The 24,247-nt window shown below is 49.5% G+C and overlaps 1 protein-coding gene and 1 pseudogene across 1 annotated transcript in view; both read left to right on the plus strand.

Moving 5' to 3' along the window:
* Positions 1 to 24,247, plus strand: part of NEURL1 (neuralized E3 ubiquitin protein ligase 1) — a 79,664-nt gene that overhangs the window by 19,688 nt on the left and 35,729 nt on the right. The gene's annotated exons all lie outside the window — the stretch shown is intronic.
* Positions 839 to 1,138, plus strand: LOC122901087 (annotated as a pseudogene).

Consider the following 24,247-nt stretch of genomic DNA (forward strand, 5'->3'; position numbering starts at 1 on the left):
GTGGTTGAGGGACAGACTCGGGAGTCAGATTTTGTCTTTGCTCCCTGTGCTACCTGGGGCCAGAGGCTTAACTTCTGCATACCCTCATCCTTTATCGGAGAGAATGCTTGATGAGTCATGAATGCATGATAAATACCAGTTACTGTGCTCATCATTAGGCTCAACCTGCAGGTCCCAGCTTAGACATCACTTCCACCAGGAAGCCTTCCCTGATCCCTGTTCCATCCCCACGTGGGTTAGATGGCTTCTGTGTCCTCCTCACTGCCAGCCCTGTGCCCCCCTCGCGGCATGGATCTGACCAGCTTCCAGGGCCTGTTCAGCTGTCAGTGTCCCGTGTGGCCTGTGCACTCCCCACTGCGTTGCTGCCCCAGGGCTTGGCTTACACAGTAGGTGCTCAACAAATATTTTGAAATGAATGCAAGTCATACTTTTCTTTTCACATCCCCTCAGTGCTGCAAAAGCTCTCTTTCTTTCCCTGGTTGAAAGGACATTTGCTGTATACCAGGCTCTGGGGCCAAGGCCAGAGAAGGGAATAGTGATGTGGGATTCTTGGTTCACTCATTCATTCCCCGATGGCACAGATGTTCTCGGGGTGCCGGGCCTCATGCCAGCCTTTGGGGACGAATGTGGCTCCATCCTTATAGCACTTGTGTTGCTGATCCTTGGTGTTGGCAAAGGTCAGAGGAGAGGAGGGTGGTCAGCTAGGCTGAGTAAAGTCAGGGAAGGCTTCCTGGAGGAGAGATTGGCTTTGAAGAATGATGGGAGGCAGAATCAGGAGGCGCTGGCAGAGGGGATCACTTCCCGTACACCAGCAGTAGAATCGCAACCTTGCCTGCCAATGGACCTGATTGGTTTCGGTTATGCGGCCCTTGTGACGTTTGGTAGCATCTTGGGATATAAGCGGACACGTGGTATTCCATCTTTGATCGCTGGTCTTTTTGTTGGATTTTTGGCTGGCTAGGGAGCCTACCGTGTCTCCAATGACAAGTGAGATGTCAAGCTGTCACTGTTTACAGCTTTCTTCCTGGCCACCATAATGGGTGTGAGGTATAAGAGATCTAAGAAGATTGTGCCAGCTGGGATGGTTGCAGGTTTAAGCCTCATGATGATTCCAAGACTTATCTTATTGCTGCTCTGAGAATCCAGAGGAACTGACGACTAAATTCACGGGATTCTACTGTAACGGCAGAGCACACACTTTGGATTTAAAAGATAAACTTCCACCTGGAATCTTACATGTCTTATTTTACGTTGCAAACAACAGAAACGCTCCAAAATAAACACCAGTTTGAGGGATTTTTTTTTAAACCAAAAACTCTACTGTTAGTTCTACTTGTCAGATAATGGTCTCATTAAAGATATTTAATAAATCATTATACACCCCCCAAAAAAGAATGACGGGAAAGTTTGGGTAGATAATAGATAGGCCTTCACTTGGGGGTGCACGGAGAGCAGATAGAGAAGATGGGGCTGCCTGTGTTTGGAAAAAAGGCAAAGCTGGCCAATGACATTGTGGCCTGAGGGTGTTGCTGAAGATGGGTTCACAAGCTGTGGGTAACACTGATCCTCACTCTGCCATCCATAGACGAGTGACTCTGGGCAGGTCACGGCATGCCCCAAGGGCTGGTGTATTCACCTCTAGGATGGGAGCTGTGATGCTGGCCTCTCGCTGTGGTCAGACCACTGTGGCAAACCCCTTTGTGCAAGGAGATGGCCCAGGTAGTAGAGGGATGGAGGGCAGGCCTTTGGAGGGGGGGAAGCTAGGGGTGGGGGCACGTGGGAAAACAGGAAAGCAGTCCTGCTTCAGGCTTCTGTTTTGTAAATAATTAAATTCTTATCTGGGGTTTGTGGTGCCCACACCGCAGGAGGCAGGTGGGGCACCTGGGAACAAGGTGCCGTATTGTCTAGGAAGTGGTGGAGTCCCTTCCCTCCCCTCTATCATCCCTCCCAGCCCCCTGGTCATGGCAGATGGACTGGGAGTAGGTACTCTTCTAGGGTCTTCTGGCCTTGTTACTCCTTCCCAGCATTTCTCTTTCTCCCTGACTCCACCTTGGCATTGTCTGGTTCTTTTTCACTGTCTCACCTCTGCGGACTCAAAGCACCACTTGCCCCCTGTACCCCCAGGTCCCAGGCCCCTGGGCACTATTACTCTGTACTGACCCCACTGCTGCCTGTTGAAACCCTTCTCCTTCCCCAGTGGCCTTTCCCAAACACCCCCACCTCCTGGAGTCCAGCACTACCCCCCAGGTCTGGTCGGGGGGCCTCAGGGGAGCTCTGACCTCTCTCTCGCCCTGTGCTCCAGAGACAAACAGTCGATTTTTTTTTCATTTTTAGTGCTTAATACTGAGAATGTGAAGGTCTGTTTAGTCTTGTCCAGCTAACATAAACCAGCCGGAACTGGGCCATGGCGGGGTCTTTGCTGTAAGTTCCCTTATTTGGAATAAGGGAGGCAGTGGAGGTTTTAGGGAGGTTTGGGGAGGCCCCTTTGGGCCCTCTCTTCATGATGCGGCCTGCAGGGCCCCTCCAGAGGTCACCGCGGTGTCTGTAACATAGAGCCTGTCCCTGGGACACCAGTTACCCCCGTACCTCAGGGACGGAGGGGGCCTGGGATTATGTTGTCCAGCACTGACCTTTTCCTGTTGGGAAACTGAGGCTCAGAGAGGAGAAGGGACCTGCCCAGAGTCCCAGGGCAAGTTGGAGCAGATGGAGTTCTAGACGGCTCCTGATTCTCTGGCTCTCAGAACTCTGTGCTGTGCCAGGGTGCCTCTGGCCTAGGAGCTTTGCGGGGGAGGTGGGGGTGAAGGGTAGGGGGGGCGTTGATGAATCTGGCTGGAAGTGGCCTTTCAGTCTGGGAATCATCCAAGGCTTCTGGCCTAGTGACTAAACAGAGGCCTGGGGCAGCGAGCTGGCGGCCTGGGGTATGAGAGCCGAGGAAAGGCAAGGAAGGTAGAGGCATGCAAGGGAAGGGGTGGTGGCTGAGGGTCCAGGAGAATTGGTTCTAGTCCTGACTGCTGCTTTGCTGTGACTTCTGGCTCTTGGATTCTTTCTCTGACTTTGGTCTTCCCTACTTGTCCTAGAGACTCAGCCTTTTTTGTGCCTCCCCCAGGGTGTGCCTTGGATGAACCAAGGCGGGGGGTGATGGGCTATATGAACCTGCTCACACGGCAGCTTATTATCCCTCTCTGGGCCCAGGTTTCCCTTCCTTGCAAAGGGGTGTGTGGACTTCGGTCTTGACTGATGCTTTCTTTCTTTCTTTTTTTTTTTTTTTTAAGATTTTATTTATTTATTTGACAGACAGAGATCACAAGTAGGCAGAGAGGCAGGCAGAGAGAGAGGGAGAAGCAGGCTCCCCACTGAGAAGAGAGCCCAATGTGGGGCTTGATCCCAGGACCCTGGGATCATGACCTGAACCGAAGGCAGAGGCTTTAACCCACTGAGCCACCCAGGTGCCCCTTGACTGATGCTGGGCTACTCATGAAGGATACAGGCTTCAAAACCTGCGGTTCTACAGGGAGCAATGGGGGTCTTTGCAAGGAGGATGTGAACTCATATACTCAAAATGTCTCCCCGATGCCCAAAAAATAGAGTTGGGGGGTGGGGCAGGAAGCAGGCCAGCATGGTGACTGCTGCCTTTGAGCCACACAGCTTACCCTGGCCCGCCTTGGGGCTCCCTGTGGCCCTGCTTCATTTGCTCTATCCTGGGTCCCTACTGGAAAAACAGCAAGCACATGTTTAGATATTCTTTCTAGCGGGAGTTCCCCATTTAACATCCTTGTAGAAAGAGCTTCTCATTTATTCACTGATTCTTTTCACAGAGATCACACAGCTGGGACGTAGGAAGCTGTAACTGACCAGTGTAGGAATCCCTGGGTCTGAAAAAGGAAAGATGTTAGAAAGCGCAGGCCTGAGAAATCACAGCTAGAAGGCCCTGGTGCTGGGGAAATCAGGGCAGGAGACACGGTGCTGTTTACTACGAACATTCCATTCACACTCTTTTAGCAGTAATGCTAGTACTAGTATCCAAGGCTGCGTATCAAGGTATGTTAAACGTCTGCTTCTAGATGGTTGTTGAGGGGCTCGTTTACAAAAGATCATCTCCTTGCGCAGAGCCATCCACACCCTCGCAAAACATTAAACTCAGTATTAAAGTGAATGGAGATAACATAAAGACATACACACTGCTCCTGGGCATCTCTGGGCGGTGGGAAGCCATTGAAGGTTTTAGATTTGCTTTTTAGGTAGATCAGTCTAGCTCCCTTGTGGATGATGGATTTAAGAGGGACAAGATGGGGGCAGGGAGACTAGTTATGGTGGGAGCACAGCTGTCTCGGGGAAGGATGCCTAAGCCTGAAATACAGTTTTGGCGAAAGAGAGGAATTTGAGACACATTGAGCGGGGTGCTTAGCAGCACTGGTAAACAGATGGTGGGGGCTGTAAGGGAGAGGGAAGAACCCAAGATGGTGCCCAAGTTTTCAGGTGGCTGGGAAGATGGTAATTCCATTGAGACCCCGGGCAGGAGAGGAGGATCGGAGGGGAAGCTGGTGGGTTGAGTTTTGGGATGCCAGAGGAGGGCTGAGGCATTCTGGGAAAGACTTTTGGGTCAGCGGCTCCATGTGTGAGCTCAGAGCTCAAGGGGGAAGTCATGGCTGCAAACTGTTGTTAGCAATGGGTGCCGCTTACACCTTGAAGGTGAATGATGGATCCCAGGGTGGACAGAACAAAACTGAAGGAGTGGGGCGAGGAGTAAGAAAAAAAACAAGAAAAGACAACGGGCCAAAAAAGATGATGGAGGCCATGGGGCTAGAGTTCAGAGATCGTGATATGGCGTAAGAAGTGGTTCTCAGACCTTAACGACCCATCAGATTTCCTGCAGATTGTAAAAATGCAGGTTGCTGGAGCCTAACCCCGGATAATCTGGTGAAGTCAGTCTAGGCGTGGGTTTCTGGGATCTGCTTTTTTAAACAAGAGTCTCAGGTGAGACTGATGTGAGAGATCTATGGACCACCCACTGTGAAACACTTCCCTGGGAGTCGGTCAGATCTGGGCTCAAATCTTGGTTCGTGGGTCTTGACCTTGGTCAAGTGTTTTGATCTTCCAAACCTTTGGTTTCTTCATTGGTAAGCAGGCATTCTAGTGCCCACTTCACAAGGTCACTGTGTGGATTAATTGGGGTGGCTCAGGACCTGGTCCGTAGTAAAATGTCAGTAAACAGCAGCCACTTTTTGTTCATAATTAGGAGTTTGACGATAGTGAGCGACGGGACAGGGTTCAACCTGGTGGGAGTCCTCCCCTGCCTAGCGTCCAGCTGGCCCCAGATTCCATCTCCAAGTTGTCTTGTCTTAGCTGATAGGACTGGTGGGGGGCTCCTGGCTCATCTAATCTCATGAATCAAATCAGAAGTCAGCTTACCACTTGGCAGTGAGAAATTTACTGTCAGATGGACCAGACAGCGTGTCAACTGCTTGCCATTTTCTCCCGCTGCAGGACGCTCCTTGAGTGCCGGGTGAACCTGGCATCTGGCTGGGGAGCTGAGGCCACGATCTGAGGATTTAATTCCCTTGGGCCCTGAACTCCACCCAGACCACTTCACCCACAGGGAGATGCCTGCCGAGTGGACCCCGCACCAGGCCAGCCCTGGCTGTGCTCCTGTGGACCCCACTACAGTTTGCTTCAGGGACACCCCCTTTTCCCTGATTCCTTGGCATCCAGTGAATACCTCTTTGCTTTAGGTTTGTAAATACCTCCGGTCAGGCCTCTTACTGGGGCTGTTTCATCTCTCGAGGGTAACTTTGCATGCTGATTCATGACCAGTTGATTTCATAGACTGAAAATCGGGCAAAGCTTATTATGAAGTGCACTGGCGAGGCACCTCATGGTGACCCTCTTCCCACTTATGGTCCATACAGGCTTTCAGGAAGGAGGGCATGTGGTAAGTCCGTGATGGCACCTCTATACACAGGATGACTTTGCAACTTTTTTTTTTTTTTTAAGATTTCATTTATTTGACAGAGATCCCAAGTAGGCAGAGAGGGGGTGGGGAGCAGGCTCCCCGCTGAAGCAGAGAGCCCCATGCAGGACTCCATCCCAGGACCCTGGGATCATGCCCTGAGGTGAAGGCAGAGGCTTTAACCCACTGAGTCACCCAGGTGCCCCGACTTTGCAACTTTTAATATTCAGTGGTACTGTTTTTTTTTTTTTTTTAAAAGATTTTATTTACTTATTTGACACACAGAGAGAGAGATCCCAAGTAGGCAGAGAGGCAGGCAGAGAGAGAGGGGGAAGCAGGCTCCCTGCTGAGCAGAGAGCCCAATGTGGGGCTCGATCCCAGGACCCTGAGATCATAACCTGAGCCGAAGGCAGAGGCTTTAACCCACTGAGCCACCCAGGCGCCCCAGTGGTACTGTTTTTTAAAAATGTCCACCACATTGTTTAGAGCCCAAGCCGAATTGCACAGTATGTCTAGTGTGTATAATATGGTCCTATTTGTGTCTAGAATCTTTTATTTTTCCTTTCTCTTCCCTTCCATCCTTCTTTTCTTCCTTCCAACTAATATTTATTTAGTACCTACTATGTGCCAGCAACTGTTCTGGAATTAGGATATAGCAGTGAACTAATTCTTTGTCTTACGGAGTTACATTCTTCTGAGTATGAGGAGAGACAGACAGACACACACACACACAAAGAAAAAAAAAAGGAAGAAAGAGAAAAAAATGACATATGGGATGTCAGATGGTGATAAATGCTCTGGAGAGAAATAAATCATGGGGTGTGGCAGGGATGGGATTACGGGTGGGGAGTCTGGCGATGTTTACACTTTAAATAAATTGGCCAGAGAAAGCCTGATGGCATTTGAAAATGACCAGAAGGAGGTGAAGGAGTGAGAAATGCAGATGTCTAGAAGAACAACTCTCTGTTCTGTGGTTTGATGTCTTGCTAACTATCTGTGCATCTGTTCATTGCCCATCCATGTTTTCTTTGTACAAACGCAGACCAAGGCTGAATGGATGCCCACCCAACTGTTACCAGTGGCTACCTTTGGAGACTAGTCTGGGGATGGAGTGGTGTGGGAGAATGGGATGCCTTTGTTTGTATTCTATACTAATTGGCATGGTTTTATTTTATTTTAAATAATCAAATAAATAGTGGTTTTATACTTTAAACTTTTTTAAAAATGAACTTCCATATCCCTGCCCTGTCCCCAAAGAGAGAGTGGTCAACAGAGTCAACTCCCTGCTTCGTCAAACTGTATTATTGAGGAATGAATGAGATTCTTGGTATATAATGGCCAGTGGTTGTGCCTGGTGCTTAATAAAGGTTAAATTCCTTTTCCTTCTTAATTTTTCCCCTCAGTGCCCAGGACGGGGCTAGGTGTCCAAAAGTACATAACGACAATGGGTGAAATTCAAGCCAATCCTGAACTCACGTCCCTTACCGGGAGCCCCCGGGAATCAGGGGCTCTCATGCCTCTGGAGGCTGGGTAGGTCTGGTTCTCCTCTATAGGGATCAGATAACCCTGTAAGGACTCATCTAGAGGACCTTAAAGCCTCCTGGAGCATGCATGTGGTTTTTGGACACCCTCTCTGAGATGTCACACTACACCCTTCTCATCATTTTGGTCACCATTTTACTTTTTGTTTGTAAGTAGGCTCCATGCCCAGTGCAGAGCCTAACGTGCAGCTTGATGCAGGGCTCAAACTCACGACCCTGAGATCAAGATCTGAGCTGAGATCAAGCGTCAGATACTTAACTGACTGCACCATTCAGGTACCCCTTGGTCACCATTTTAAATTCTACTATCATCACCAGTAACAGATGCTTTCAAAACAGTTTATTGCTTAAATTATTGTGAGTAACATACCCTTGGCCAGCATCTTTCTCCATTTCCCCCACCCTTCAGCTCCTGACAACTACCATTCTGCTCTCTGCTTTTATGAATTTTACTTTTTTAGATTATTTCTTAAAAGATTTTCTTTATTTATTTGAGAGAGAACAGTGAGAGAGAGCATGAGCGAGGAGAAGGTCAGAGGGAGAAGCAGACTCCCCATGGAGCTGGGAGCCCGATGTGGGACTCGATTCCAGGACTCCAGGATCATGACCTGAGCTGAAGGCAGTCACGTAACCAACTGAGCCATCCAGGTGCCTGACTTTTTTAGATTTTATATGTAAGTAAGATCATGCAGGACTTGTCTTTCTCTGTCTGACTTATTTTACTTAGCATAATGCCCCCTAGGACATAATGCTTTTCCAAATGGCAGAATTTCCTTCCTTTTTAAGGCTGAATAATAGTTCGTTTTGTATATAAACCACATTTTCTTTATCTATTCATCTGTAGATGGACACTCAGGTTCTTTCCATATCTTGGCTATCGTGAATAGTGCTACAGTGAATACGGGAGTGGAGGTATCTCTTCAAGATAGTGATTTTATTTCCCTTGGATATATACTCAGAATTGGGACTGATGGATCATGTGGTAGTTCCATTGTTAATTTTTTGAGGAACTACCTTATTTTTTAAAATAATAGATGTACATTCCCACCAGCACTGTTCAATGGTTCCCTTTTTCCCGTGTTCTTGCTGTCACTTGTTATCTCTTGTCTTTTTGATAATAGCCATCTGACAGGTGTGAGGTCATATCTCCTTTCGGTTCTTGCATTTCCCTGATGATTAGTGAGATTGAATACCTTTTCAAATTTTTATTGGCCATTTACATGTCTTCTTTGCTAAAATGACTCTTCAGGTTCTTTGCTCATTTAAAAAATATATATAGTTGTTTGGGGTTTTTTGTTTGTTTTGTTTTTTTGCTGTTGAGTTGTGTGAGTTTCTTGTATATTTTGGATGTTAACCTCTTATCAGATGTATGGTTTGCAACTATTTTCTCCCATCTGTAGGTTGGCTCTTCACTCTGTTGATCACTTCCTTTGCTGGGCAGAAGCTTTTTAGTTTGATGTAGTCCCACTTGTCTATTTTTTTGTTACCTGTGCTTTTGGAATCATATTTAAAAAGACATTGTGAAGACCAATGACAAACTTTCCCTCTATGTCTTCTTCCAAACTTTTACAGTGTCAGATTTTATGTTTAGGACTTTAATCCATTATGAGTTGATGTTTGTATCTGGTGTGGTATAGTGATCCAACTTCATAATTCTACATGTAGACATCCAGTTTTCTCCATACCTTGACAAAGATTGCTTGAACATAAATGCTTGGATTCATTTGTGTGCTCTATTTTCTATTCCATTGGTCTATATGCCTGTTTTAAGACTAGCACTAGAGTATTTTGATTATTAGAGCTTTATTATAATTTATTCTTCTTGCTCAAGATTGCTTTGATTTTTCAGGGTCTTTTATAGTTCCATATGAAATTTAGGATTGTGTTTCTCTTTCTGTGAAAAATAACATTGGAATTTTGATAGGAATTTCTTTGAATCTGTAGATTGCTTTGGGGAGTATGCACATTGTGGCAATATTAATTCTTCCAGTCCATGAACATGGGCTGTCTTTCCATTTGTTTGTGTCTTCTTTAATTTCTTTCACCAGTGTCTTATAGTTTTCAGTGTACTGATCTTTCACCTACCTGGTTAAACTTACCCTGAAGTATTTTGTTCTTTTTGATGCCACTGTAAATGGGATTGCTTTCTTAATTTTTTTTTGGATAGTATTTTGCACTTGTCTTTTCTGCGTATAATGTGACAGCATTTGGGGGAGACTAGCTTTTAGTGTACCCCTTCAAAGCATTAAACCTTGTTTTTGTTTTGTTAACCATTTTTGGGGGGTAAATGCCAGTATACTGGCATTGAGTACATCACAGTGTTTTGTAACCATCACCACCGTCCATCTTCAGAACTTTTTTCATTTTCCCAAACTGAAACTCTGTACCTATTAAATATAACTCCCCATTCCCCTGCCTCCAGCTCCTGGCAACCACCATTTTATTTCATGTCTCTATGCATTTGACTACTCTAGGTACCTCATATAAGTGGAATTATATGGTGTGTGTCCTTTCATGACTGGCTTATTTCACTGAACATTATTGTCCTCAAGGTTCATCCATGCTGTAGTGTGAAACAATTTCCTTATTTAAGGCTGAATAATATTCCATTATGTGTATATCTGTCTCTTTATAGGTCACGTTTTGTCTATCCATTCATCTGTCAATGGACACTTAACATAGTTTCTATCTTTTGGCTCTTGTACATAACACAGCTATGAACACAGGTGCACAAATATCTGTTTCGAGACGTGGCTCTCGATTCTTTTGAGTGTGTTCCTAGAAGTCGGATTGTTGGATCATATGGTAATTCTGTTCTTCATTTTTTGAGGAACTGATTCAACGTAGTTTTTACCAAAAAACCTGTAATTTTCTTTCTTCATCCCCTCCTCTCACACCCATATTTAATGGATTTTTTAAAAGTAGCTTTTTTGAAGTATAATTGACATACAAAATACTGCCCATATTTCTAATGTATCATTTGATGAGTTTTGATGGACATGTGTACTCTGAGACCATCAGAGCATCATAACGTTTCCATCATCCTCAAAACTTTCCTTGTGTTTTTTGTAACCAGCTGTCTTTCTCCTTCCTGTCCCCTCCCAGTACTGAAGTAACCACTGATCTGCTCTCTGTCACTGTAGAATAAGTTGTCTTCTTCTTTTTTTTTTTTTTTGAGGATTTTATTTATTTATTTGACAGAGAGAGACACAGCGAGAGAGGGAACACAAGTAGGGGGCAGTGGGAGAGGGAGAAGCAGGCTTTCAGCCAAGCAGGGAGCCCAGTGTGGGGCTCGATCCCAGGACCCTGGGATCATGACCTGAGCTGAAGGCAAATGCTTAATGACTGAGCCACTTGGGTGCCCCTTAAGTTATCTTTTTAAAGAGTTCTGTATAAATGGAATCATAGAGCATGTACCCTCTTTTCCCCTGGCTTCTTCCACTCACTTAAGATTCGTTTGTATTGTGGTGTGTATTGATAATTCATTTTTTAATTATTGCTTAGTGGTATTCCATGTATGTATCTATAGTTTGTTTATCTTTTCACCTGTGGATGGACATTTGGGTTGTTTTCAGTTTTATGCTATTACAAATAAGCTGCTGAGAACTTTTGCAGAAAGTCCATGTGTGGACATGCATTTCCTTTTCTTTTGGGTAAATACCTAGAAATGGAATGGCCAGATTATATGATAGGTGTGTGTTTAGCATAAAAGAAACTGACAAAGAAAAATAGTTGTACCATCTGTATTTTCACCAGCAGAGCACAAGAGTTCTAATTTCCCCACATCCTCACCACCACTTGGTATGGTCATTCATTTTAATTTTGGCCATTATAACAGATGTGTAGTTGTATCTCACTAGGGCTTTAAATGGCATTTCCCTAAAGATGAATGATTTTGAACATTTTTTCCATGTGCCTATTTGCCATCCATGTATCTACTCTGGTGAAGAGTCTACTGAAAATTGCCTCAAGTTTTACTGAAATATAATTGACACATAACATTGTGTAAGGTATATGGTGTGTTGGTATGATACGTTTATATATTGTGAAATGATTACCACCCTGGTAATCATTTTAGTGCCATGATTTTGGTAATCATTTTAGTGCACTTGCTACCACCACCAACCCATCACATAGTTACCTTTTCTTTTTTGTGATGAGGATGTTTACTATTTACTCTTTTAGCCTCATTCAGGTATATAACACAGTATTATTAGCTATAAGCACCATGCTGTGCATTAGATCCCCAAACTTGTTAATCTTACAAATGGAAGCTTGTATTCTTTGACCAATAGCTCCTGATTTCCCCCACCTCCCATCCCCTGGTAATCACCACTCTACTCTGTTTCTTCGAGTTTGACTGTTTACATATAAGTAATATTATACGGTACTGTGGTTTTTTTTTTTCCTGTCTGATTTGTGTCACTTAGCATAATGCTATCAAGGTTCTTCCAACTTATTACAAAAAAGCAGGGGTCCCTTCTTTCTTATTGGCCCATTATTTCTTATTGGGTTAGTTTTTATTTTTGTGTTTTGAGACTTCTCTATATATTTTGGATTCTCAATTAAATATGTACTTTGCAGTCATTTTCTCCCAGTCTGTGACTTGTCTTCTCATTCTCTTGAAATAGAATTTTGATATATTTTACACGGCATTTAAATATATTACATAGTTTCCTGGCATACCAACCTGTCACAGCTAAGTTCAGGGACAACACAATGGCTCATATTGAGCATATAGTTTAGCTGGGGGGAACAGAAGGATATGTAGGGACACCAGGAAAGACCCCGCACCAGTTTTAAAGAGTCTTTGTGCTATGGGCGTCCCTCATAATGTTTTCCAGAGGGAATGGAGCTCATCATAATGGCCAAGGACCTTGTTTTTATTTGAGATGACAGTGTGTCCAATGAAAAGACTACATATCTCAGCTTCCCCTGCTTCTTGCTTGGAATGTGGACAAGGTGGCCGGAGTGTCAGCAGGTATCCTGGATCACGAAGCAAACTTGAAGTGTCATGTGGAATGGTGAGGTAGAAAGATAAAAGAAGCCTAGGTCCCTGATGACTACTGAACTGACATATAGCCTTGGACTGTGTTCTTACAGACTTCTTCTATGTGAGAGAAAACACCTTCAGTGTTTAAAAAATCCATATTATTTCTGGTTTTTTTAACTAACAACCAAATGCAATTTCTAAAGGAATTTGGTTAATATGGCAGTGGGTCAAGGGGAAGCCAATTCTTCTGCATATATATTTATGTCATTGGGATCATACTGTTACGGTATTTATTCCTGCTTTTGTACTCTTCATACTTACTGTCATCAGTACTGCTGTTCCCTCCGTCTTTATAATTATCTTCACCTCTACCACCCTCCTCTTCATGTTGTTGCATGAACAATAATAATTTTCATTATTATAAGTCTTTGAGAGAATTTACTTCTTGTTGGTGGAGGGTTGTCTGTATGTGAAATGTGTTTCTCTTGGTATATATTTCATTGAGGGGTAAAGGAAGGGGAGACCGAGGGAAGCTTTGACATTGAGGAGCATCTGTGGCAATGGGTGGTGTTAGTAATCAGATTTAGGGCAGCTTCGGTGTTTATTGGTCATGGGCCATGCCAGTCATTTCTGCCCTGAAGATAGCCGGTATTGTCCCCCATGGGGAAGTTCTCCAGGGATGTAAGTGAAATAACAGGGATGAATTTCAGTCCTTTGCCAGGGTTGGCCTGTGGGGCAGGTCAAAGTCAGCAGTGCCTGTAAAGAAAGGTTGGGGAAATTACACTTGGTGTAAGAAATAAGAAACAAGTGAAGGTTCTTGAGTAGGGAAGTGGCAGGTTTGTACAGGAAGGATTGTGGATGGGGTTGGGTGGGGGGACTCAAAAGTGGCTGGGCCCCTTAGGAGGCTTTCCTGGCGGTCCAGGCATGAAGTGGTCAAGGTCAAGTGTTAGGCAGGCCATGTATTGAACAGTTAAGCAGACATCAGGAGAAGATTAAACATGCAAAAGTTATTTTAAAAAATTACAAGAGGAACTACCCGTGTGAGGAAAAATAGGGAAGAAGTGGGGAGAGCCTGGGAGAATCATCAGGCCTCAATGCAAGTGCGACCCTCAGTGAAGGAGAGGGGTGGCAGAAAGTTTGGCGGAAGTATTTTAGACTGCAGTCAGTTCTCAGTCAAGTTCTGCAAACCCACGGAGAGTCCTCAAGCCCAAGCCACATTGCTTGTCAGAGAAGTGCCATCTCTCCCAGGAATGAGCCTGCCTTGATATCCCTGCCTCACTCGGTCATTGGCTGGGAGCCGGGCTGGGAAGCCTGGCCATGGAGCAATGACGGGGATGGATCTTAGAGTTCCAGAGCCGCGGCCCTCAGTCAGCTGTGCTTCCTATGGTGGAAGATCTAAGAGGGGATGAGTGCGGTGGGGGACGCGGAAGGTGAGTGTTGTGTCTTAGGGCTGTTGTTGCAAGTAGTAACAACTTGAAAAATAGCTTAAAAAATGAGGAGCCACACCATCTCAGATCACAGGAAGTCCAGGGGTAGGTGGATTTCCGTCAAGGATGTAGTCAAGAATGAGGTAGGTACGTGCCATCTCTGTTCTGCCATCCATGGGTTGGCTTCCTTCTGGACTGGTAGTGACATGACCATGGCCATCCCAGGAATCACAGCTAGACACAACAATATTTAGAGGAAGAAGAACAACCTGTCTCTTAGGCTTTTTTATGAGGAGCAAGAGGGGTTTGGCAGGTTTTCCACTAAGCGTCATTGGCCCAAAGTGGGCCACGTGGCAGTTCTTGACCCAATCCCTGGCAAACGGAGTGGAACCATGGTTTATACAATGGTGATCGGCTTTTACCAGTGGATGGTGCCACCCTGGCTGCACATTAGAACCACCCACAGAACTTTCAGAAACACCCATGCCTGGGCCTGTCTTCAGAGTTTCTGTGTTACTTGGTCTGGCATGGGAACTGGGCATTTAATACCTTCCTGAGGCGATGCCGGTGAGCACCCGGGGTGAACCACTGTCAGTTTGGAGTAGAATGGGTGCTGGGGAGGCAGCCACAGGGTTCTTTACCATCTCTTACTACTTCCGTGTGGCTTGTGCAAGTCACAACCTCTGGGCCTCACTTTCCCCGTCTGTAGAATGGGGGCTGGCAGGAGCCCCCCTCCCACCATTCCTGGGAAGACAGAGCGAGCTCCTGGATGCTCACAGACTTTGCAAATTGTAAGTCACTGACACCTGAAGGATGGTCACTCATCCTCCTCCCTCAGTATGGAGGGAAAATTTAGCTTGTGTGCTGCCAGGAACAGGGGAGTGATCTCCCTGAAGCACGGCTTCCTACCGTTAAAATAAAAAAACGAAAGAGAAGGAAAGAACGGCAGATCAGGAAGCCACAGGCAATGGCAGTGGGCTTTTTTTCTTCTTGGAAGCGTGGGTTTGAAAGTGCTGCTGTAGATGGTTTATGCAAACGACTTGGAGGGGCGCATCCCCCTGCCACCTGCCTCCAGGAGCTGGAGTGAGGGCCAGGAGACAGCCTGGCACAGGGCTTCTAGCATCGCCTCCTGCAGTCCTTCCTGCCTGGCTGAGGGCTGCTGGTTCTCCCCTGCTGCCTCCAGGGAAGATGGTCAGATAAGGTTCTGGTTCCTTTGTGTTCCAGGACACACCTGGCTGCTCAGCTTCTGGGCTGATTCTGTCTGAGTGAGCTGAGCTCTGGCTGGTGCTGCCCATTGTAGTGAGGGGGCCTGGAACCCTGCCTTGGGGGTGCTGTGAGGTCAGGGGCCGGGCAGTCTGTCAGCCTCGGCTACCACTGTGTCTGCAGGGACCTGGGGCATCATGGCTGGGAGGGGGACCTTACAGATGCTCTCTGGAGCCTGGATAAGGGGCACATGGTACCCAATAAAGACCACCCACCAGCAGCCCTGGCCTCTCTTCCTCCCTCTTCCTCTTCCTCTTCTTCTTTTCATTCTTCCTTCATAAGATATACTTCATGTACTACCCAGTGCCTACCATGTAGATGCTGGGGATCCAGAGCTAAAACATCTGCCCTTGGGTTGTCCCAGTGTAGAAGGGGACCTACCTCCATCATTTCAGGGCTGGGCTGCACAAAGGATTATACGGGTCTTGGAGGATGAAGGCCCGTCTGCCCTGGGGTGTTAGGATGATCTCAGAGGAGAGGGCCCTCGGAGCTGAGAGACAAAGGTGAGGTCAGAGTTTCTGGGGAACCTTCCAGGGAGAGGAGCAGGGCTCGAAGGGCCCCGTCCCTGTGACACACAGCGCACATGGCACCATGTTCAAGTAGACATGTGGTTCTTTTTTTCTTATTTAAAGATTTTATTTATTTATTTGAGAGAGAGCGAGTGTGAGAATGAGCATGAATGGGGGAGGGAGGGGGGCAGAGGGGGAAGCAGGCTCCCTGCTAAGCAGGGTGCCCAACATGGGGCTCTATCCCAGGGCTCTGGGATCATGACCTGAGCTGAAGGCAGACGTTTCACCAGCTAAGCCCCCAGGCGCCCCTCTGTGTGGTTCCTGTGCATGGGGTGTGAGTACTTGGTCTGGGGGGGATGGCACAGGAGGTGAGGCCAGACACATGTGCTGGGGCCAGCTCACAGAGGATCTTGAATGCTCCCAAAGGAGGGTCAAGTTTATCTATTGTGGGCTCTCAGCTGGACAGTGACCCAGCTAGATTAGTCAGGCAGAAAGGTCAGCCTGGCAGTCCTGAGGAAGAGGAATGGGTGGCCAAAGGCTGTGGGAAGAATTGTCCAGATCGGGTTGATGCTGGTGGCCTGAACTTTGGGAGTAGCCAGAGGATAGATTATAGAAGGACACAGTGACTGCTCAAACAGGGGAGTCCAGGATGACACCAGACTTCTGGCCTGGCTAGTAGTACTCAAGGGGGAAACTAGGCCACAAAACCTGGGGGATGTACCTGTGCTGAGTGGGGTCAGGAAGAGGACCAAGAAGCAGTGACGCCCAGCTGAAAGCATCCTCGCCCATCCTCGGCTGTCCACCAGAACTTGGTGGAAAGTGGCAGAGAGGGAGGAATTCTTAATGGCCTTCCACCAAATGGTCCCCCCGCCCCATAGCTCTGATTCAGGAAAATCCTGGTTCAGAGCTAAAATGCGTGTCTAGTGCCTCCCTTCTACAGATGGGAAAACTGTGGCTCAGAGAGGGGATTGATTTACCCAAAGTCATATGGTAAAATGTGGAGGTGACATCAGGACAAGTAAAAATAGATCCCCCCAAAAGAGGCTAATGTAATCACCTCCCTTCGTTGGCCCTGAGGACAGGGAGCTCGCCTCTGGGCAGGAGCAGTGGCTAGGCAGGGTAGAAGGTGTGAGGGGCAGGGCATTGTTTTAGAGAAGGGAAGGTTGCCACTGGGGAGGGAGAGAGCCCTGCTCCCATCTGCCTGGCAGTGTGGCCCAACCCAGGATCTGCATTAATCTGCCTTCTGGAGCCCTTACCCCTGCCAGGAGGGGGGAACCTCTACAGACACTAAATGCTGCTCCCTGAGTCTTCCTGAACCCAAGCAGGCATCTATAGATCTTCCCAAGCCTTATGAAGTTTTCCCACAGACCACAGGACCAGCCCGGAACCCAGGAGCCCTGACTCCCAGGGAGGGCTTTGTCCTCTAAACTTGCTGGAGAGGTGACCTTGTGCATTTCTGGGGTCTCTCATGGCCTGCCTGACCCTGGGCTCCAGCAGCTGGGGGGAGGGAGGGAGGAAGTAGCCCCGAAGCCTGTGGCATCTTGGGGGAGGAGCCTGAGATTCCTTACTAGAGATAGAGGAAAGGAAGTCGGAGCAAAAGATGGCAGTGCAAATTGGGAGATGGGGTAGCTGCAGGGCGGAAGATGGGTTTTCTGTCATTGTCTTCACCCTGTCGTCGTTTCTGTCCTTCTTGGGCTGTTCTTTAGGCAGGAAGACCACAGTCCCCGCAGCTGCCTTTGGTCCAGCCACGCCTGAGCTCTGGCTCCAGAGGGAAGGGCCGCCAGCCCTGAGCCAGCCACATTCTCATGGTCCCCAGGCCTTTAAGGACTAAGAGCCCCTGTTTGTGGGGCTTCCTGAGGCTGTGATGTGAGGCTGTCTGGGGCTGGGACTGGGGACTCCATCTGGGCCTAGGGCTGCAGGGGCAGTCTTGGGGACCAGAATTCCTTCATAGGCTTAGTAGGCTTGAAAGCCACCAGCCTCTCCGAGGGGCCCTGAATAGACTTCACTCACAGGTTCCCTAGGCCTGGCGGTGACGTCTTGTACTCTGCGGCTAGTGTGGCCCATGTCTGCTGTGCTCCGGGGCAGGGCCCTTGGGGCTGGGCACAGTTCAGTGGCTGGACCTCAGCTTAGTCACTCGCTTTGGCTCCTGTTTCAGAGCCAAGCTGAGCCCCTCTACTGCTGAAAAGCACCTGCCTTTCCCTTTGTCTTTTCAGAGCATTTGTGTCTCAGGGCCTTGGAGACCTGGTATCTCCTTGCATTCGTCTGCCCTTCCCCTTGGGACACGTATATGGTGTAAAGTTCTGGCTCCCAGAACTCAGAGCCCTCCAGTGTCGGAGGGGACCCAGACCCTGATGGGGGCGAGTGCTTAGATGTACAGCGGGGACACCTGCTAAAGTCCAGAGGTAGCTGATATTGGGATCAGCAATTTCTTACATCTGTGCCTGCGCCCGCCCTGGACCCCTCTGAATGACACCATGTTTATTTCATTGCAGGGGGCTTTTCTCAGGACAGCACTGTGTCATAGACAAAGCCCCGAAGCCCAGGCTCCTGTCTGAGATCGAAGTTCTGGGCCGGCTCTGGCACATTCTGGCTTTGGGAGTTCATTTCCATCTCCTTGAGCCTGTTTTTCTCTTCTCTTAAAAGAGAGGAGTTTCTGCCCGATGGGACCGAATGTTTTTGCAAATCCAGTACTGTTTTGGTGAAAGTGATGAGCTGGGTCATTATTGCAAGAGGCCTTGTGGCAGAGAGGCCAGGGCTTGGGGCCCTGTGTCTGGGGGTCGTACAGACAGATCCCAACCTCGCTGCGTATTAGCTGTGTGACTGGGGCATGGTGGCCAGCCTTTCCGAGCCTCCATTTCCCCATCTAGGCCACTGAGTTCCAGTGCTTTCCTTTGCCTGCCCAGAGCAGGTGTTTCAAGATGCTGGCAGCAGATACGATTTTCTTAATTGATTTGGGTACTTGTTTGTCTTAATTCCTGCCTGATTTTTATAGGAGGAGGAGGTGCTGGGCCCCCTGTGGAAAGAGTGAAGGCTTTTCAGGGGAGCCGTGTTGGCGATCATGGTGGGTGGTAGGAGGCAGCTCGCCCTGGTGGGATGAAGGAGCTCTGAGGGGCAGAGGCCCTCGAGCAGCTGGAAAAGCACCTCTGGTAGGAGCGTGTCTCTCTCTCTCTCTCTCTCGGGCTGGGATTCTGAGGCCTTGGTCCTCACTTGCTCTCAGATGGCCCCTGGGACTCAGCTCATTCTCTCCACTCTGCTGAATGACTTCCTAGATACTAGACTCACTCCCGTACCCTGATCTGGCCTGGGCCCCGTGTGGTCACCAGCCCCATCCTCACTGAGGCTGTGCCTGTTACTGTTGGTCAGCTGGAAGGCACTGACCCCCAATCCCAGGAGGAGCACCCCGCAGTGCTTACGAGGGCCGGCTCACCACAGATGCTGCTCCACCATGCCCCACCTTGTGCCCCTCCATTTCTCACCTGTCAGGTGTGTGCTCCTCTGCCTCCCACGCTGTTCTGAGTGCCCTGTGTGTGTGAACTCACCCCCCCGCTCCCCCCCCCGGAGCCCCCTGAGGCATGCACCATTATCATCAACCCCCTTTTCAGAAGAGGGGATAGATACCTTGTAGGTGTTAGAACCGGGATCTGAACCCAGGCAACCTAGTTGCCTAGTGTAGACGCACGTGCTTAAGTGGCCACATCGAGTAGCATTTACTGATGTCAGCTCAGTGGAAACTGGTTGCAGCGGCCCTGCTGGGAGCACCCCAACCCCGGGGCCTGGCCCCTGGGGGTCCCAACTGTCATACCCACCTACCTGCTGGTGTCCGAAGTCGGAACCCGGCTGTTGGAGTGGGTGGTCTGCAGTGGGCGGGGGGCAGGGCCAGGGCACAGAAGTGGCGGTGGGGGCTGAGCCAGCTGGTCCTGGGTGCTACCCTTCCTCCTTAAGCTGGACCTGGGAGGGGCAGGAAGCAGGAGAGAGCCTGAGAGCAGACTCCTTAGAGGCAGGGGGGTAGGGACTCCCAGACTGGGGGTGGCTTCAGCTAGCTGGGGCTGGGCTCCAGAAGGGGTGGGCACCATGAGCTCTGCCTGAGTCCTGGGGTCTAAAGGTGTGTGTGTGTGTGTGTGTGTGTGTGTGTGTTGGTGAGGGTGTGGGGGAGGGTGGTCTCTGCCTGCAGAGAAAGGATTTAACTTCCTGCTCTCAGCTGCCGGCTTTTCTCATAATCCGGACAGGCTTGGCAGGATCAGTCGGGTACGTGTACGCATCTTGGAGGGGTGAGGCTCGTGTCTTGCTCCTGCACATGTGGGCTGTCTCCTGCGTCACTCTGGGCCTCATTTCTGCCTTACCTCCCTGCTACATGTCTCCTTGTCTGCACTTCCTCACCCTCCTCAGCAAGGCTGTAGTTGAGGGAGCACCTTATGAATTCAGGCCCTGGCCATTTATCACTGGTGATCCCCGGGACAAGGACCAGCTTCAAGTTTAAAATTCGTTCTGCCCCGGATCAGACACAGAGCACCTGCCTAAGGGACAATGTTGAATCGGCTTCCTTAGATGAACCTGCTGGTCCTCAGCACCCCGAGATGGCATTTGCATTTCGGGCATGCGTGCATTCAGGCACGTAGAGCCCCCGCCGGTGCCGGGTGCGGGTGCCAGGTGCCGGGGAGCGACGCCGAGGGAGTGATGCTAACCTGACGGGGGAGGTGGGGCTGTCTCTGTCCTCCCTTTCTTTTCCTTGGTGTGACATTTATACTTAGAGCTGTCCCCATACTCGGCATCCTATGTCTCTCCTTGCTGAGGCTGGGCAGCAACCTTGGCCCCTCTAGGTACTACCTGGATTCCTGGGCTCTCAGGGTCTCTGAACAACAATATTGATAGCAATCGTTACTATTACTGGTTGATCCAAGCACGGGGTCTCGGAGAAGCTCAGTAGCTTGCCCAGTCATGTGGTGGTAGAGCCTGCCTTTCTCAGCCCCCAACCTGCACAAGGCGGGGAGGGCATCCATCCACCCTCCCTGGCCTGTGACATAAGTCTTATCATAGGCAAATGTTTGCTTCCGGGTAGGGGCTCTGAGGGTGTGGGATCCATCTGGCACACTCTGTCCTGCGATTTGAAGCCTGGTTTCTTCCTTGTTCTGTCCTTTCTGCCTGGCATGGATGGTGACCCCTCTGTCTGGTCCAGGCTGGCCAGGCTGGCCCTGGGAAGCAGGCGTAGGTGTGTTTGTGTCTTGGAGGGTCTGAGAAAGGCCTGCTTGGCACAGGGCCCAGGGTCTGGGAGGGGCAGCCAACTCCAGGCTGTTTTCTCAGATTCCCTTTCAGTTTCCGCCCCCGCCTCTGCACCTGTTGTGTTCCCATCATCCCGGGCGGCTGGCAGCTGTCACTGCTGGGGCACCTGTCCCAGCCCCAGAGGACGTCGTGTAGACTCCCTGGCTCTGGTTTCTCTACAGCACACGGCTCATGCTCTCTGTCTGTGTCCCTGTGTGTTTCTATCCTCATCTCCATGCACATGGCCTGTCTCGCACTCTCGTCCTGATTCTGGGCAAGGGAGGAAGCTTTAGGGTGGGGCTCCCTGCTTCCGGTTCTCCTGCACCAGGCCTCGTCTAATAGGGTCAGGAGGATGGTCCTGGTAGGTTGGCCTTACGCCTCAAATGCCAGGTGACTCATCAGCTCAATCAAATTATCCCTTGTTCTTGACGACAAAGATACTATAGCAACCAGGAACTGCCTCCCTGTTCCTCCCCAGCCCCCAGCAGGGCAGCCTCCCCTTTCTGACCTCTCTTTATGGTCCTCTCCAGACCTGAGTCCCCTGTGCCCCCACCTCGTAAAGAGAAGTTACCCCTCTCCTTGTCTAGTCTTGTCTTCCATGCCTTTGGATGCCCTGACCCATATGTCATGTTAAGTAACAGAAGACATTAAACCTGAGTTTAAGTCCTCCTTATTCTATACTCACTGTGTGACAGTTGGAAAGTCGACAACTTACGAGGCCTCATTTGTTACATCTATAAAATGGGCACATTACTTCTTGGCCTTCATGAAGGCAGTGAGTGACTGGATCCAGAGCTTTCTTGAGGCTCCTTCCCTTTAGGGATCTAGGAGTCGATGATCGTGATGGTTTCTGTTGTGAATTTGTTCTGTGTTTGTTTCCACATTTGCTAGGTGTGCCCTCGACTTTAAGTTCTGAGAGGGCAGGTTCACCTGGGGACATGAATGAGGAGGGACTTGGTGAGGAGAGAGGTAGGCTGGGTAGCCCACCATGGAGATCAAGATGGCACCCAAGAGGGAAGAGGAACAGGCAGAAAGGAATCAGAAGACAGGGAGATGACAGCGAGAGGAGGGTCTTGGGAGTGGAGTGGGTTCGGAGAGCCAAGGGGGTGGAGGTTCCCTGCAGCCAGAGATGGATGCAGCAGGGGCCAGCAGAAAGGGAGGGGCTTCTTTCTGAAGATTGGCAGGGTTTCTGACACACCAAATTGCTCCCCCAGGGTGCATCCAGCCCTGCCTTCTGCCGTGGGCTCTGAAGCACTGCAGGCCCCATGCAGGCCACAGACGGGTCTACTTTCTGCAAGATTTCCAGGATGGTCTCTCCTGCTAGCAGACAAGAAGTCCAGTCTTATGCCAGTCCACAGTCTCCCCACCTTCCTTGAAGTTCCACACTAGGATATCACCCTCTGTCCTTTGGAAATCTCCTAGGCTCTCCCTCCCAGTACAATTTCTTAAGGACAAGGTCCCATTAAGAAAAGGTCCCTTTTCTTCTCTTTCTTAGGTAAGGGGCTTGCCTGCACTTTGACCTTTTCTGGGTGGAGCATGAGTTTTGAGGCGGGCCGTCTGGGTTTGAGCCCCAGCGTGTGTTGCCTCCCACGTATCCTCTCTGAGCTCAGCCTTATAGCCTGCGAGATGGGCCTGGCTCTCATCTCACAGGGATGCTGGGGGGGGGGGGTCAGTGGAATTATGTGTGTGAGATACTCACCATATGTAGAATTGCTTATAGCTTCTCCATCCCATTCACATCCTTGCCATCCCTTCACATCCGCTTTCACGTCCTTTCTGGCCAGAGAACAGAACACTGAGATAATTCAGTCAGAGCCAGCTGGGTCTTGCTCACCAGTGGGTCCGTGGCGGGCGCTCTATGAATGCTCCATGAGAGAATGAATGGTGTAGGTCCGGGCTTCTTTCACCCATGCAGAAACAGCATCCTTTGGCCAAATGAAATTTTATGTGATGTCCCAGTGAATGAGACAGGGAAGGGCACAGTGCTGGCTGCTGCTTCGTCTGTGGAGGCCTGGCCACCGCTCTTGGGTGGCGGTCGGGGAACCCTCAGACTCAGGACACTGCCACTTCCTATTTAAATTGGGGAAGTGGACTATAGGGAACAGGGGCCAGGTCTGGTGGGAAGGCCCTTCAGACAGTGGTACTGTGAAGGCCAGGGGACACCCAAGCACCTCCCAGTCCACCGGGAGGGGCCAGAGAGAGGGACTTCTGGTTTGCTGACCTTTCACTCGGTCCCCATTCCTGCCTGTTACTGAACCCATAGTCCTGTGTCCAGAAAATTATAGGAACTCAGTTCTGTTTCGGAGGTTCTTCCCTGAGCATTTGCTCTGTGTGGGCCCGATGCTAGGCCGGAGGGGAGTGAGGGCAAGTCAGGTCCAGGCCCGCCTGTGCTCCCCCTGCTGCTTTTTCCCCCAGCACCTTTTCTTCCTCCATGCATTCTCCACACCAGATGGCAGAATGACCTTTTAGAAATGCAGGTCTGGTCTTGTTGCCTCTCTGCTAAACCCTCTCAGAGGTTCCCTACTGTTCTCAGAAACAGGCCAGATTCTTCACCCTGATCTTCAAGGCCCTCCTGGGGTGTCCTTTGACCACCTCGGCTTGCCACTGGAAAATTTCCCTGGGTCCTACTGTGGTCCCTGCTCTAGATGCACCAACTCTGCTTCTTGGATGTGTGGGCTTCCTCCAGCCACAGGGCCTTTGTACATGTTCGCTTAGTCTCTGGAGCTCTCTCTTCAAAGCTACCTCCACAGTACATGGACATACCTGCTTATCCTTCATATTTGCTTTTCAGGAAAGCCTGCCCTCAGCCTCCCAGAGAACCCTGCTCCTTTCTTTCAGCACTCATTTCTAGGATGATGATGATATACTCCTTAGGGAGACTACTTGATAAACATGTTTCCCTCTGGACTATAAGTTCTCGAGAGCCAGGGCCTGTCTGCTCTTGATTACCCTTGCGTCCCCAGCTTAGCATCTGATGCACAGCAGGTGCACATAAATGTCGGTCAAGTTGAATGGTTGAGATGCCCCCAGGACAGGCAGACAAGAAGACCACAGCTAGGCCTGGCCGTCTCTGGTAGGGCAGAGTAGGATGAAGGGTTGGGAGAGGCACAACTTGGGCTCAGAGGAGAGACTAGCTCCAAAAAGGGAGACTCACCCTGTACCCAGGGTCTCAGGGAGGCTTCCTGGAAGAGGGGTTCCAGTGCTAGGAAGTGGGAATATGGGGGGGGGCATGTGAAAGGGGTTGGTTGGGAAGGGCCCAGGCAGGGGCATTAGGAGGCAGGCAGGCTGAGGGGGGCTGACTCTGCTGCCAC

This window comes from Neovison vison, chromosome 2 (assembly GCF_020171115.1).
Source record: "Neovison vison isolate M4711 chromosome 2, ASM_NN_V1, whole genome shotgun sequence".
In the NCBI taxonomy this organism is placed as follows: Eukaryota; Metazoa; Chordata; class Mammalia; order Carnivora; family Mustelidae; genus Neogale; species Neogale vison.